This window comes from Lissotriton vulgaris, chromosome 1_1, assembly GCF_964263255.1.
Source record: "Lissotriton vulgaris chromosome 1_1, aLisVul1.2, whole genome shotgun sequence".
NCBI classification, from domain to species: Eukaryota; Metazoa; Chordata; class Amphibia; order Caudata; family Salamandridae; genus Lissotriton; species Lissotriton vulgaris.
This window is the reverse complement of record NC_141685.1, coordinates 1,458,052,860-1,458,070,526: the sequence shown is the minus strand read 5'-3', so window position 1 is coordinate 1,458,070,526 and position 17,667 is coordinate 1,458,052,860.

Here is a 17,667-nt window from a genome sequence, read left to right as displayed (position 1 = left end):
CCATGACACAGAATCATAACAATCCCACGTTAAGTTTTTATCATGTTCTTTAGCCTTTCTAAACAGGTTATCATAGCAGAACCAATGATTACCCTCGTTTGATACAGAGTACCCCATGATTCGTGACTGATAAATCGGCAATTCGGGTAACAGATCGGGCCTTCGTTCCCCCAAGATCGATGTAAAAACCCCCCACGCTTGGCCCCAATTGCCAATGTTTTCATTAACCTTAAAGGCGGCCATTTTTGCGCGCCAAACACTCGGATGCATGAGATCCTTCTGGCCCTTAACATGCTCCATCTCATAGTGATCAGTAAGCAACAAGAAGATGTTTACGTACTCCCCTGCCCATATCTTCTCTTTAATAGCCAAAGGAACATGCTGACCCAACTTTTCCCTACGAGAGGGTGCTGACTCATCCCTCGCAATCGGCAATGGCCGCTTACCTGCACCGGACGTTGCCTCTGCTACTGAACCCGTCCCCTGTGGCTTCTCTACAGCGGCAGCCGGCGTGGACACCTTCGCTGTTTCCTGTGACTCACGCAGTTGCTTCATCAGCTCCTGTGCGTCGACAGCCGTGGCGCCCTCGCTACCTTTTCCCAACCACGCTGCTAATTGCGCTGCCAGCTCGGGCGGCATATCTTCCCCGGACACGGGGGTGACCACAACGGGAATCGGATTCCCTTCCTCCGGCACGGGAGTTGGTGCCTCGAGCGGGGTATTGGGACCCGGGTTGTCTCCCCCAGCTGCTCCCCTCCTGGGCCTCTTGTTTTTCCCTCCCGGGGCTGTTCCCGCCAAAGGACGTTTCGGCCCCCCTTCCTCGTCTTTATCCATTCGCCTCTTTAGGTCGGGCACCTCCTTCATGAGAACGCGCAGCATCTGGTCAGTAGTCATGCGCTTTCCCGCCTTCTTCGGCATTCTCCAACAGAGTATCTGAAAAACAAACAAGAACGATTACAACGCTCAAAATTGGCTCTTCGTTCCGTCTCGAGCTCACGTGTAGCGAGGAGGTGCAGCTTCAGAGCACAGGAACAAGAGGATGCCTTCTGATCTTGCTTCTCCTTTTATCCGTCTTCAGGGCGGGCGTAAACCCGCCCCTGCCTGCCCCAAGGGCGTGGCCAGCCGCGTCAGTGTCTAGGCCAACCCACTCTAGGGCGGGAAAAGGCGCGCCCCGGCTACGCCGCTTCGGGCATACCAGCCGAGACTCGCCTCCCGCCCAAGATGGCTTCCCGGGGGGATCGTGGTACTCCGCCATACGTTCGGGGGGACCGAGTGGTCGCCCCTTTCCATTATTATGGTTTACTGTCCAGCACTTTCCCTGACTTATGTTGGATTGGAGTTAGAATAGTAAATTATTATGCTTTATTATCCAGCACTTTCCCTGAGTAATGTTGTATTTGGAGTTAGAATAGTAAATTATTATGGTTTATTGTCCAGCACTTTCCCTGATTTATGTTGGATTGGAGTTAGAATAGTAAATTATTATGGTGTATTATCCAGCACTTTCCTTGAGTAATATTATATTTGGAGTTAGAATAGTAAATTATTATGTTTTACTGTCCAGCACTTTCCCTGACTTATGTTGGATTGGAGTTAGAATAATAAATTATTATGGTTTACTGTCCTGCACTTTCCCTGACTTATGTTGGATTGGAGTTAGAATAGTAAATTATTATGGTTTACTGTCCAGCACTTTCCCTGACTTATGTTGGATTGGAGTTAGAATAATAAATTATTATGGTTTACTGTCCAGCACTTTCCCTGACTTATGTTGGATTGGAGTTAGAATAGTAAATTATTATGGTTTACTGTCCAGCACTTTCCCTGACTTATGTTGGATTGGAGTTAGAATAGTAAATTATTATGATTTACTGTCCAGCACTTTCGCTGACTTATGTTGGATTGGAGTTAGAATAGTAAATTATTATGGTTTACTATCCAGCACTTTCCCTGAGTAATGTTATATTTGGAGTTAGAATAGTAAATTATTATGGTTTACTGTCCAGCACTTTCCCTGATTTATGTTGGATTGGAGTTAGAATAGTAAATTATTATGGTTTATTATCCAGCACTTTCCCTGAGTAATGTTATATTTGGAGTTAGAATAGTAAATTATTATGGTTTACTGTCCAGCACTTTCCTTGACTTATGTTGGATTGGAGTTAGAATTGTAAATTATTATGGTTTACTGTCCAGCACTTTCTCTGACTTATGCTGGATTGGAGTTAGAATAGTAAATTATTATAGTTTACTGTCCAGCACTTTCCCTGACTTATTTTGGATTGGAGTTTAAATAGTGATTTATTGTTGATTACTCTGAAGTATTTTAAATGAGTTATGTTTTATATGTATTTTATTTTATATGATTTTATTTAAATTTAAAAATGTATTTCTTTAAAAAACATATATTTTAAAGTTATAATAATAATAATATATGTAATGCTGTAATATTATTTTAAAAAATAAACAATTAATAATTTTTTTAATATTTTTACATACATATCACAACTTTCAACATTTATTAAGTAAAATATGTTATTTAGTTTTGTACAATCATTTTTTATTCATACTTTCATTTGTTGATGCAAACATTTATATAATTTGAATACAAATTTAACAAATTATTTGTTTACAATTTACATTGCAATTTTTGACATATATACATTTTTAAATTACATAAATTAGTATATTAAATTTTAATTGTATTTATTCAAATTTAATATGTTAATTAATTTACATGTAATTGTATTTTCCAAAAATATGTACATAAAATAGTACATGTTTTGTACATTACAAAAAAATATTTAACAACCAGAAACATATTTTAATATACAATAATTAATTAATACATAATTATATTAAAAATATTATTGTATATTTTACATTATTCATATGTTTTTTCAGAATAATAGGAAAATTATTAGTAAATGCTATTTATCACAATATTTTTTAGGAAAAATGGGTATTTTGTCCTATTTTTGTTTTTATTCTGCTGCCATTTTGTTTTTGGAACTTCACTTTTTAGTCTATCGACATCGTTGTTTGGGTGATTTCAGAAAACGAAACCTCGCGGTTGGGAGCTGCTTCGTGTTGGTGAAGGTAAGTTTATTTTACATTAATTTTAACTACATTTTAAGGTATTTGAGAACTAGTTGTAGCGTGTACGTGTCGATATGTGTTGTGATTTACAGTTTATGTGATAAGTACGTGTTATTTCAGGTCGTTATTGATAACGTACTTTGTTAGGTATTTCTAATAAAACTAAGGTTTATGTATTGTATTAATGGATTACTTCAGGTGTTTTCCTATGTTTTATATGTTATGTTTAGGCTTTGTGTATTTCGTATGTATTGTGGGTGGGTTTTGTTTGTATTTATTTACAGGTGTTCGTTTTGGTGAGCAGATGGATTTAATCTCGTTTTTTTTTAAAATACAGGTAAATGTTTAATTACATTTCCTGATTTTTCGGGATTTTGGAGCTTTTTTCTCGTGATTATTTTTCGGGTTTTTAATGGTTCCATTCTCCAGAGGTTTGCGACGTGGAACCCTTATAAAACAGTTGTATTTTTGCATTTTGTGGGGATTTTTTTAAACTATATGGATTGATTTTTGTGCTATTCCTGTGGAAACAATCTTCTTGGAATAAATACAGCAGCAGAACCATAAGTTATTATTATTTTTAATTTTGGGGTGGATTGTGCTATATTGTACAATTTTGTTTAATGTCGTTTTATTATGTCTTGTAATAATATATTACATTTATTTTTACATGACATAATTTAACTACATTGAAAAAAAATGTTTTTAGGTATTGTTTGTTAAAGGATGGATTTTGCTATTAGGTCTAAGTATTCTAGACCTTCGATACTTGGGTACATTCTGGTTTTTTGATGTAGGTATTCGTACATATTTAATGTTTGTTTACTTAGTTTAGGGCCGATTTTAGATAGAGATTGCTCTATTCTGAGTTTTTGGTAGCTTTGTTCTTTTTTTATGCTTTGGATTAGTTTATGAAGTGTGGGTTGTGTTCTTCCTAAAGTGGCTTGGAAGGCATTATGCCATCCTTCGACTGCGTTGTTAGTTTTTGCTTTCTGTGTTATAGTACTAGCATACACATTCCACCATGGAATTTGAAATTTAGGTTGTCTGCGGTGGCCTGAACGATGTAATCTTCCCACCCAGGTATCTTCAAAATAGTCTAAGAAGGGAGTTAATTTTTTCTCATTGGTGCGGTAGAAAGGGCTGTCAAGTAGTAAATTGTAGTAGTTAGCAACTTCTGTTGTTGGCACATATGCCAATGCAATTAACTTTTTAATCTGATAAGCAAAGTTACTGTTTGAATTAATATGCAATGCTTAAAGTAGATTTTTGTAAGTGCCTCCATATACTTTGGTTGTAGTGATAATAACAACCTTGTATTGAGGTGTGGGGATATATTTTAAGGATAGATTGAATCATGGCATGTTCAAAGTCAATTATGATTCTTTGTGGATAGTAATTATCTGTAAATTCTTTGATAGTTGTTAAATTTTCTACGTAGGTAGCATTTGTTTTATTTGGCAGCAGAGTATAAATTAAAGGGATATTTGTTTCTTGGTATTCACCATGGTTGGTGTAAAGTTGATATAAAGGTTTGGGACATACTTTAAAAGTTCCGTCCATCATCCAGGTTTCACATGATTTTAGTTTTTGTAGATTGCTATTTGTTGCAAAAAGTAAAATTCTTTTGTCAGACTGTGGTTATCATACATTAAGAATTTATCTTCATTGTGTGTAATAGTATATTCAGGATATATTTTTATGTTTTGAAAAGTTTCTGGGGTTGGTGGAGTTGGATCAGAAGCACGTTTTGTTTTAGCTATTAATCTTTTCAAGTTGGGGATTGAAGGTAACTGTCCTGTTACATGTTCTGGCACTTTGCTTAAAAAAAAATTCAAAATACTAGTGCTTGTTTCTTGTGAGCCTGTACTAGCATCTCTCAATGTCTCTAGTGCTTCTCTTACTTCGACTTCTGTTACATTGGGTGGGTGGTTATGCTCACGTACATTTACAACTTTGTTATCAACAGTAGTTGCTCTACCATAGCATGCACTTGAGTAATATTTACTACATTTCCAATGGGTCTTATTCCCTTTGATTCTTTCTTGGGTGTAGGTGTAACCCATGTAGCTCAGCATTATTTTCCTTTTTTGAGAAGTAATACAAGTAGCTCCAGTTGCCATGTCTAAGGTAGGTCTGTGGAAACATATATATGTATTTTTATTATAAGTGAAAAACATTTTTTGAGATGTGTATATGAGAAGGAAAAAGTGTAAAAACGTACTTACAATGTTGTTTTCTTGCTAATTATATAATTCTTGTTTTTCTTTCTTGAGTTTCTCTCTTTAATGTTCTGTAGTTGTGGTAAAGAATAATACAAAAAATGATTTAGTGTTATAGTTGTTTGTTTTAACTTTCTGATTTTTAATAGATACAGTGACTATACTTACTTAATGTAGTAGAAGATGTTGGTAGTGTAGTTGTAGATTGGTAGATGAAGTTTGTATAATCTGTAAAAAAAAATGATTTGTGTTATTTATTGTATTATGATAATAGTAGTTAATAACATATGAAATCTATTGCAAGTTTACTTTGCTAATTTTTTTAATATTTTACAGCTATCTAAGTAGACATGGATAAGGCAGTTCATAATTTCATTTAATTAATAATTTGTGGTGGTTGTCGATAGGTTTTTGTAGTGGTATTTTAACAGAAAAGAAGACCAGGTTTTTACATTAGGGAGTTCAGGTAGTTTTCGACAGGTTTGAATGATAAATGAAATGGGATTTCACTTACTTGAATTGTAGTATGAAGTGTTGTAGTTGTTGTAGTAGGTGTGTATTCTCTTCTCTTCAGCAAGGTAACAGTTTTTCTCCAAGTTTGGGCCAAAAACGGTAAATTAAGTTAAGTGTGTAATTGTATTTATAGTAGTGAGTTAATTAATGGTTGCATTTGATTGGTTCAATTAAATATATTTTAAAATCATTGGTTGAGAACATTATTTTGAAATTAAAAGCCGTTATTTTGGAAAGAGTTTGTTGCATCAATAATTGTTAGCGAATTTAAATAGTAAAATGTATTATATGTGATTTATTTTAATAGAATGACATTTTTAAAATGTACAAATTAGTGAAATGTGCTTTAAAATTATCCAATAGGAGTGAATGATAGTGTTTGTTAATGTATTTATTACTAAACGATATTTTATTTTTATATATAAATAAATATTAGGTATTGTTAATACATATATGTGCGAAAAGTATTTTTTAACATAAAATAATTATGAAAATGTGAATAATATAAAGCTATTGTGTATATTTGGTTGGGATCTATGACAGAATTTCGACAGACAGAATTTCGACCTACACAAATATCGGCGTAATTATATCGATTGAAAAAATATCTACGCCCTATGTACAACATGGTAAGTACCAAAATATCGAAAAAATAATATTTAAAATAACAAAAAAAATACTGTAAATAATACTTATAAATTACTTAAACATAAATTACTTAAACATATTTAAATATATTTATTAATGGTAAAAAAAAATAATAATACATATTTAATTAAAAAAAAAATATTAACAAATCATATATAATATATACTTACTTAACAATAATTACTATTCCCACTCCAGAGGGTGCAACAGTAGAGAAAGTGTTGGATAGCGTAGGGGTAAAAATTACTATTCCCACTCCAGAGGGTGCAACAGTAGGGAAAGTGTTGGATAGCGTAGGGGTAAAAATTACTATTCCCACTCCAGAGGGTGCAACAGTAGGGAAAGCGTTGGATAGCGTAGGGGTTAAAATTACTATTCACACTCCAGTGGGTGCAACAGTAGGGAAAACTGACCCTGAACCCAAAAAATATATCCCTTTAGCCAAGAACTGAAAACTGACCCTGAACACTAAAAATACCCCTTTACCCAAAAACCCAAAACTGACCCTGAACCCTAAAAATACCCCTTTACCCAAAAACTGAAAACTGACCCTGAACCCAAAAAATACCCCTTTATCCAAGAACTGAAAACTGACCCTGAACCCTAAAAATACCCCTTTACCCAAAAACTGAAAACTGACCCTGAGCCCTAAAAATACCCCTGTACCCAAAAACTGAAAACTGACCCTGAACCCTAAAAATACCCCTTTACCCAAAAACTGAAAACTGACCCTGAACCCTAAAAATACCCCTTTACCCAAAAAACCAAAACTGACCCTGAACCCTAAAAATACCCCTTTACCCAAAAACTGAAAACTGACCCTGAACCCTAAAAATACCCCTTTACCCAAAAACTGAAAACTGACCCTGATCCCTAAAAATACCCCTTTACCCAAAAAACCAAAACTGACCCTGAACCCTAAAAATACCCCTTTACCCAAAAACTGAAAACTGACCCTGAACCCTAAAAATACCCCTTTACCCAAAAATCCAAAACTGACCCTGAACCCTAAAAATACCCCTTTACCCAAAAACTGAAAACTGACCCTGAACCCTAAAAATACCCCTTTACCCAAAAAACCAAAACTGACCCTGAACCCTAAAAATACCCCTTTACCCAAAAACCCAAAACTGACCCTGAACCCTAAAAATACTCCTTTACCCAAAATTAATTAATATTACATTTAAATTACTTCCCACCCTATTCCCCTATAAACCCACAACCCGCTCCAGTAGTAAAACATATAATTTAGTTAAAAATATACATACATTATCAATTAATTATTCAATTAATCAATTAAAATAATTCATTGCCAATTAATATTTAATTGCAAAATAAATAAATCATTAAAAAATAATTATTTAATTACAAATAAATTACTTCCCACCCTATTCCCCTAAAAACCCACAACCCGCTCTGGTAGTAAAACATATTATTTACTTTTATATATTATTTATTTATAAAAACATATTAAACACATATTATAACAATTAATTTAAATACTTAACTAAAATTTCTAACACATATTAGTAAATCGAAATTACTTACATCGATATATATGCTATCGATATAAGTAATGTCGATATTACTTACATCGATATATATGCTATCGATATAAGTAATTTCGATATTACTTACCTTGGGGTCGATATTCTGGCCATCGATATTCTGGACATCGATATTCTGTCCCTTCGATATTAGCAACTCGATATAAGTGTAAGTCGAAATTAAAGATTCGATATTTTGACTGTGTACCATTTGGTTGTTAAGAATAGGACGATATTATTTGTATATTTATATAAGTCGAGAGGTTGTCGATGTTAGTGTTGTCGATATTAATGTAGAAGGTAATGTTATTTTAAAGAATGTCGATAATGTAGTAGTCGATATTTAAGTAGGCGATATAAGTGTTAACGATATTAGGGTAGTCGATAAAAAAATATCGATATTTGTGTCATTCCTTGTTTAAGTATATGATGACAATATTTTTGTAGACGATATATTTGTGACGATATTTTTGTAGGACGATGTTTTTGTAATCGATATTTCATCATGGAACCCACCAGGGCATATAAAATATCTTTTGTAAGGTTCCTGCGTAGAGTTAAATTCTCCCCCACTCCTGGGACACCTAAGTGTTGCCTGATAGGTAAAAATAAGATGGAGTATCACTTTTAAAGTGGCCATACCACCAAAGCCGAGTGTGCACACAATTTACTTTTGAAGACAGTCTGCAAAGCCAGCAGACATTCAGAAGTGCACACAAGCAAGAGCAGGAATTCTGCCGGACCTCTAAACTTCCATGCCCTATTACAAACTAGGCACTTATAGGTAGTTTGAACCCCCAGACCCTATTATATACTACGGACGTATCAGGTCTGTCAAAACCAATTGTAATAATTTACTTTTAAAGACAGGCTGCCAGGCAGGACTGCCTTTAAAAGGACAGCAGGTCCACAGCTACACACACATGCGGGAAATCTGCTGGACCTCTAAACCTCCGTGCCCCATTAAATACTAGGGACTTATAGGCAGATTGCCTCCACTGGCCCTATTATCTACAAGGGACATGTACCTTTTTTATCATAACAATGTCCCTGGGCCCAGGATACAATGAGAGTTTGTTACCATCATTATCATTCAGCAAACAAATGAGGGTGAATAGGGTAACAGGATGACTTTCTGACAGCATTCCTGTTTCAACTCATTTCTGGTGGGGATTTTCATGGATACCCACCTCCTAACATAACATGAAACCGGGCAGTGGTGTGAAGAGCAATAATGCATTTTAAAAGACCCATTTGTATTTCAACGGTGCGTAACTTCCCACAAAAGAGGCCCATAAGTCAAGATCCAATTTTATGATAGTAATGGGTAACTGATCTGGACTTCTTGTACCAGTGCTTCTGCCAATATTAAGATAATGTAGCACCTCCTGTTTAGAAGGAGGGGTAAGTGGAGAACAGCTCACAGCTGCTATCTCACCAAGGGACTCCATTACACTGCTGCTATCCAGCTGATTATTCAAAGCATGGAGGGAAGTTATCAATTTCTGACATTCCGAGCGAGTAATATTATTTGTCTTGGGTTTAGAGAAAGAGCTGCTATTCTACCCTGTAATTTTCCGAGCAGCTTTTTGATTTTTACATTTCACTGCGTCTGTTATTTTTACTCAGTTGTTATCAAAGATAAATCTTTTTGTGATTCTTACCTACTTAGTTCTTCTTCTTCTTTTCAAATGAGAGTTCCACTTATTACTCTCCTCTGAGTAAAAAAATGTATTGACTTTTCTGTAAGTGATTAATAAGCTTATTAAAAACAAACATTTTATTGATATTATTTGACTAACTTAAGATTTTTTTTTGCCTAGGCTACCTACTAAATTCGGGGGAACCCTCACAAAGTTTTCCATATGCTCCTCAAATATGTCAATAGGTAGCAACCTAATGGAGAAAGTGTTTCAGTGATTTTCTTTAGTTCTACGATAGTGACTGCTTATCTTTCTTTGTCCATGGTATCTTTCCATTCCCAATACTAAATAATATATTATTACTATCAGGGCTCTGCCATGAGTGCACATCATCAGTTTTACCATTGATTGTAAGAAGCAGGACATTGAGGTCACTTCATATATTAATATCACATTTAAATCTGATAAATAGGGAAAAACTATGTATGAACTAATAGCAGTCAATTATCTCAGTTGCAATTCGAGTGACATGAGTGGGATCAGCTGGAATATTACTATTTAATCTCTCATTGATTATAATTAAATCATCTTCCATGCATGCCTCCAGGAGCAGAGTTCCTCCTTTGTTTTACACTAGGGCAATGAGAGAACATAGTGACCTGCATAGGAACAGCCTCTTCGCAATCTTTATCCGCAAATAGAGTGAATTCAATAAAATTGATTGATGACAGTACACCTGATATGTCCAAGTAAAGTTTGTTGACAATAGTGTGGCTGAACCACCATTAGCCTGACCTCTTTTTGACTTAGCAGCACGTCAGCTAATCACATAATAATTTCCAGACTCACAAGCGGCAGGTACCCACATTTCTTAGAGACAGATTACTATGGGACTTAATACATCCAGATTATGGTTTTCCCCAGGTTATTCCAACCGCCAGCTATATTCCATGACACAAATTTAATTCGGACTACTAAACATCCCAATTCAATTACATTTTGGGCAGCCACTTTTACACTATTTAACAGACCTGATAACCAAGCCCATTGAGATATATCATCATGTTTTGGCTTCAGGCCAGATTTATTGTAACCCTTGTTTTCTGCTCTACTTGTGTGTCTAATAATTCCATCAATTCCAGATCACTACTCCTTACCAACTTCTGTTGGTCTACCTGTGCCCAAATGTTCAACAGAAGAGATCAATTGAAAAGGATAGAGTCATCCTAAAATAAGACAATAAAGTCCAAAGTTGAAATTGCTCCCTTCTCATTTGCAAATTTTTCTGGTAAGTTTAATTATATTGAGGGCTATTTTCCAGAACGCACAAATGCAGATGAGGCTGGGTGCAGAATGACAGATCTCTCAGGTGGGGTGTGATGTGGCTGTGGCGAGGGATGTCGGGGATCAGGCCTGCAGAGGCATTCTGGATGCGTTGGAGCCGTCTCATGAGTTTGGCCGAGGCTCCTGCGTATAGGGCGTTTCCATAGTCCAACCTACTGCTGACAAGGGCCTGGGTGACTCGTTTCAGTGGGGATCCAATTGTAGATCCTACGGAGCATTGGGAGGGTGTTGAAGCAGGAGGAGGAGACAGCGTTGACCTGTTTAGTCATGGAGAGGGTGGAGTCAAGGATGACCCCAATGTTGCGTGCGTGGTCGGTGGGTGTTGGAGCGGTTCCCAATGCAGTCGACCACTAGGAGTCGTCCCAGGCCGAAGGGTTGGATCTCCGAGGATGAGGACTAAGCATGGGCGAATTTTGCGAATCTCGCGTTCGCGAATTTTGCGGATTTGCGAACTCGCAATCCGCAAAATCCGCGAATTCTCGCGAATTTGCGGATTTTTTTTTTTGTGTTTGCGCGGGTTTCTGCCAGTTCGCGAGGGTTTTGTACACTTTCGCAAATTGCGAACTTACCTGTCGGGTCGCAAGTTTTGCGAACTTGTTGTTTCTACGTGTCCAGCCTGTTTGGGACACTCTTCTTCATCACTGCCACTCTCTGTCACCACTGCCACTCTCTGACTACTCATGCCACCCTCTGGCCCACCCATGCCACCCTCTGTTTCATCACAGCACCCTCTGGTTGTCCAGTCAGTGTACATTATTGTGGCAACGCAAGCACACCTTCCCTGCCTCAAGTGACCTGAATTAATTTAGGGCTGATTAATGTGTCACAGAATATTTTTTTAGCTGGCACCTGCTTCCTTAGTGCTTCCTGATTAGTGATCTTTCGCACTTGCTAAGTGCTTTCATTGTTGCAAAATTAGTTACAACACCTGCCCTGCCCCAACTGACAATAATGAATTAGGGGCTGATTAATGGATTTGAACTTCCAGCCTGGCTCCTGCTTGTCTCCCTTAGCTGTAATTCAGGACCTTTGTGGCATATGTGTAACTATTCTGAGGTTCAGAGCAGGGTCACATAATAGTTGCAACTGGCAACTGAACTCTGGAGGGGCCCCTCAGGAAGCACTACAGGAAATGGCTACTAATGATGAGCCTGAACTTTTGAACCTGGTAAGTAGTTTCAGTTTTGCTAAGATCGTATTTCTGCAATTTTGCACTTATTCGCGGGGCGCGAAGTTGTACTGGGAAGCCGCGAACTCACGCGAACAGTGCGAGCAGTGCGAGCAAAATCCGCTGCTCGCGGATTTGCGGATTTTGTGGGAGATTCGCGAATCTCGCGGATTGCGAATTTACCGAAAATCCGCAAAATCCGCGAGCGAAACGGATTTTCTGCCCATGCTTAATGAGGACCTCCGTCTTGTCCAAGTTCAGCTTCAGTCGGCTGTTCCTCATCCATTCAGCAACGGCCTTTATTCCTTCGTGAAGGTTGGTTTTGGCGGTGTGGGGGTCCTTGGTGAGGGAGAGTATCAGCTGGGTGTCATCGGAGAGGTTACTGAGGTCGTACCGATGGGCGACGTAGGCGAGCGTTGCCATGTAGATGTTAAAAAGAGTTGGGCTGAGGGATGAGCCCTCGGGTATGCCACAGACGATCTCGGTGGCTTCGGAGCGGAAGGGGGGAAGGCGGATGCCCAGTGTTCTGCCAGAAAGGAAGGAGGTGGTCCAGTCCAGGGCCTTCTCTTGGATCCCAGCGTTGTGGAGGCGTGTTCGTAGTGTGTGGTGACAGACCGTGTCAAAGGTGGCTGACAGGACCAGGAGAATGAGGGCCGCAGTTTCTCTCTTGTCCAGCAGGAACTTGATGTCATCGGTGGCAGCGATGAGGGCAGTCTCGGTGCTGTCGTTGCTGCAGAACCCAGACTGGGAAGGGTCCAGGATGTTGTTCTCCTTGAGGTAGGGGGTCAGTTGTTCGTTGACGGTCTTCTCGATGACCTTTGCTGGGAACGGGAACAGGGAGATGGGCCGGAAGTTCTTGAGGTTTTTGGGGTCCGCCTTGGTGAGAAGTACCATTACATGTAATGGGGTGACCCTGTAACCCTCAGAACCTGGGTGGGTAATAGAACAATAATAATGGTTCTGTCGGACTGAAATACACAGTAATATAGTATTTCCTGGTTTGTTACTCACAACATCCGTCCCTATAAGGGTACAACGATAGCGGTACCTATACCAATATGAAACAGAACACACTGACCACACTGACCACAATGAAGATTAGAGTAAAGTTTTAGTCATATACATTTATCTTCTCTGAATTGTATTAAAACATTGATTATAGCTGTCCAGACAAACGCAGAACATATATACCACATACCTTTTGAGTAGGACTCATATACATTTAAAACAACATACAAAATTGTCAAGTCACGAAATTATTAGTAGCATCAACTATAAGAGCAATAATCCACTAAGCATATCAATCAATTCTTGGTTCCTAGTAGATTTTATAAAGTTGATTTCACGATAAAGAAAATGCGTCGACGTTTCGACCCTGGGGGGCGATGTGCTGGTTGTGCGCATCAGGGGCGGGTCTTCATCAGGACTGTACGGTTGTGGGACAGCCTTTTCTGGACCTCGGCTTCTCCTGGGTACCTGGTCCTATATACGTAGTATTGGTGATCAGCCGACTCAGCCAATATCGGAATAATTCTTAGATCTCTGTATTGATTATTTATACAGCGTTGACACGATCGGTAAGGCGTTGTGTCCGTGATATGTAAAACAGGTGTTACGGTCTAACTCCTTCCTTCTGAAAACCGGATCTGCCGACCGGCTCTGTTTCTAGCTCCTTCTTAACCCTCATTGTGGTCAGTGTGGTCAGTGTGTTCTGTTTCATATTGGTATAGGTACCGCTATCGTTGTACCCTTATAGGGACAGATGTTGTAAGTAACAAACCAGGAAATACTATATTACTGTGTATTTCAGTCCGACAGAACCATTATTATTGGTGAGAAGTACAGCAATAGTGAGAAAATAAAGGATCTCATGGGATGCTACAGTAATTCTTTCCTCTCACCCAAGAAATGAAAAGGAATCCAAAACCCAGTTCATGCATCTCTAAGCCAAGCCCCCCCCTCTCCAGGCTCAGGGGCAGTCCCTAAGGGTGGACCCCGCTCGCTGCAGGCAGTGATGCCACCTCTGGAAAATCCAAACCATAATGGTCTTTCCAACCACCCCATGTCCTGCAGAACGTTTTGGGACTCTTCATGCTTTGGTACGTGACTCTTTCAGCCGCCATGTAGAGGTCCAGCCACCTTTTCCACTCAAGAAATGTTGGCGTGTTTAAAGAGTCCCAGTATCTTACTATGTTTCGCTTTCCCACCACTTAGCATAGTGAATTAAAGAGCAAATGTGGTCTTGTATGGTCTACATCACAAGGAATGCCCAAAAACACGAACTTCAGGTCTGCTCGGAAGGCTATTCCCAATACCTTATTCAATTCATGCAGTATTTCTTCCCAGTATTTTTGTATTTTCGGACAACCCAATGGTGTATGGTAGAAATCACCCACTGCAATACCGCAGCGCAATCAATATGAAGTCTTAGCTCGCTCCATTTTCTGTTGTCTTGCTCTTTCATATTACACCCTATGGGGAATTTTGTACTGTATGGGACATAGTCCTGCCTTGATTGCCACTTCTCTGGGGTGCATCTGGGCCATTTCCGAGTCAATATCTTACCTAATACCCAGCTCATCCTCCCAGGTTTCTCTGAGTCTACCAAGGTTATCGGTCATGTTGTTGTTCAATGTCTTATATATAAGGGATATTGCTTTGGTCATCAGTTCCTCTTGTAGTAATCGCCATTCCAGTGGTGTGTACTCTGGAATGTCCATTCCACCAACCCTTCCGCTAACCATGTGTGGTATAGCTGTGTGTATATAATAAATTGTGAACTGTGTAGTTCGTATGTGGTGCAGAGAGCAGAGATTTAGGTTCTCCCTTATTGATAATATCTCCAACAGTGGTGATGCTCAATAAGTCCCAGGAACCAAAGCCCTGCAGTTTCCCCACTTCCCTGAGCCACGTCCTTTTCAACAATAGCATCACCCGTGTAACCCTCCGGTCCTATTCTAGTGTTCTAGAAGCTCTGTTGCATACTTCTAGGAGTTGATGTTCATTCTTCCACCAGAAATCATGCTTGAATGGTACCACGCAGTTTGCATGGGTACGGCGATCTTGTTTTTGCTCTGCCACGCCAGCCCCCCCTGTACCACTCGCAGCAAGAGCCACCTATCTTGGAGTCTGTGGTACCTCAAAGGGGTGCAGCCCTGCAACATTTCTTCTTAGGTATAGGTGGTTGCATTAGTTTTTTATGTGCAGCACCACCTCCCTTCCACCCTGGAAGCAAGCAGCAAGTCTGGCAGTGGTTGTGGCCTCCAGGATCATTGGCAGTGGTGTGAGAGGGTGCGTTGGTGTGTGTGCAACAGTTTTGGAGTCCAGCCACCCAATAACAGCTAACACACCATTGGGCCGACAACCTGGAAAGGAAACAGGACATGCATGCTGCTATCACTCAGAGCTAAGTTAAGTATAAGTTAAAAATATTATGTGATTATCATCTAGCCAGGTGGTTGGCACTACCTAATCGTACTCATAGGCGTTCGAGAAGTCATGTAGAGCCTCCTCTGTCCTTTCAATAAGATAGTGGTAGTTAATAATATTAGTGAGTTAGCAGCATTCTCTCATTTCTCTTGCATTTCTTTTGTAGGTCATGCAGTTTCAAAATGAAGTCTAGGAAATGTGGAATATGGTTAGGTTTGGAAAATTAGCAATAGGTCCACTCGATACTACTAACATTATACAATATGTGATCTGATTTTTTTTAAGGTATAATGTTCCTCAATGTGCCTTTGCCTATCAAAATATTTTTGAGGAGAATATTAACTCCACTACTAATCTTTTTAATGTTATCTTCTTTATTTCTTACAGCAGCTACCAGAAGCAAGAAGAGGGCCACAGAGGGGGATGAGGAAGCAGGGGGTGCCTTGACAAGTGCTGTGGCCCATGGATCTGATGGTCCCCAATATGTCCTCCTGTTAATATTAATGTAAATGATTATTTCCCTAACTTTCGCCGCTCCACATTAAGAATAATTTTTATTTTTATTGTTTTTTAGTGCGCATGTCTCCTAATGCTGTTTTACCTCCCCTTCGTTCTATATAATGTTTGCTAATTTCTTATTATCCCAGCATTATCATTTACTTATTTTCTATACATTAAGTTTCTGTACTAGACTTTAAACTGTCTGTAGCAGTCTATCTGTAGCTTGATTTCTCCTGCTTTGTCAGTAATCTTTCCCTCTCCCCTTATATATCTTGTGGAATGGTACTGGAAGACTCAGGGAACCCATTTTAGGTCAAGTACTCTACTGTGAAGATTGCATGCTCAATTATAGATATACTATGTGTGTTTGTTGAAAAGGATTTATTTTTCTTGTTCATGCTCAAACAGTAAAATGAGAGAGTGACCCTGGTGGACCCCCAATGTTGTGTATGTAATAGTATCATATTATACCAGCAGTTGATGACAGTGCAGTACGGCTGGAAATACAAAGATGGCCCCATTGCATTTGCCAACCAAGAACATATGTCCTTCATTGATCAATTATTCCACCCCTTTATTATGCTTCAATGCTCCAGATGCATCATAGTTCGGCCTCTAAATTTCAAAAGGTTTTTGGTAGGCTTAACTATCTGTCTTTTCAAACATTGCCAACCAAAAAAATACCCAACGTGATATTTTGATAGATGATACTGAAACTGAACTGTAGTGATGTACGGTGGTTGTATTTTGTTAAATATATATAAGGGTGAGGTGTATCTGGCATCTAAAATATCCTTTTTTCTAGCCACACAGATCACCAGTGGTGGGGCCAGCATTGAGAGCGCCTGTGGAGTGGATGTGGCAGTGGTTGACTGAAAGGCTCAGCGGCTGGAGGGACGGGTGGTGGTACATCAAATTTCTTGCTAATTTTCAATTAGTAATATATTCACTGCAAGGGTGTTGACTCAAGAATACCCCGGTTTAGCAGGTACAGTGGGGGATGAGTAGTTAATGGCCTCTTCTATCTGCAACTCAGCAGATAAATGTTCATAATGCATAATAACAAAGACAGATTGATGGAAAAGGGAAAAAAGGATGGAAGGAGAAAGGATGGATTAAATGTATTATGAGTAAAAGGATGCATGTTTGGGTGATAGGATGCATGGGTGGGGGAAGGATGGAAGAAAGGGCATATGGGTGAAAGAATGCCTGCCTGGGGGGGTGAAATGGTATATGTATATGGGTGAAACCCAGGATGCCTGCCTGGATGGTTAAAGAGTACATGGGTGAAAGGAATGATTGTGTGGGTTAAAGCAGGATGGGTGAATGGGTAAAAGGATGCAAAGGTTGGTAAATGGGCGATGGTGAACGTTTCATTGAAAGCCATGTATATATGAATGGTTATATCATGATAGATGGCTTAAATGGTGTGTATAAAAGCCAAGAGTAAAGAATACTAGAACAATTAAATGATGATTGGATAATTGCTTGGATGAAGAAACAAGGGAGGTCTTCTAGGGTATGCTTACCTACTTCATTTTCTTGGAACGGTT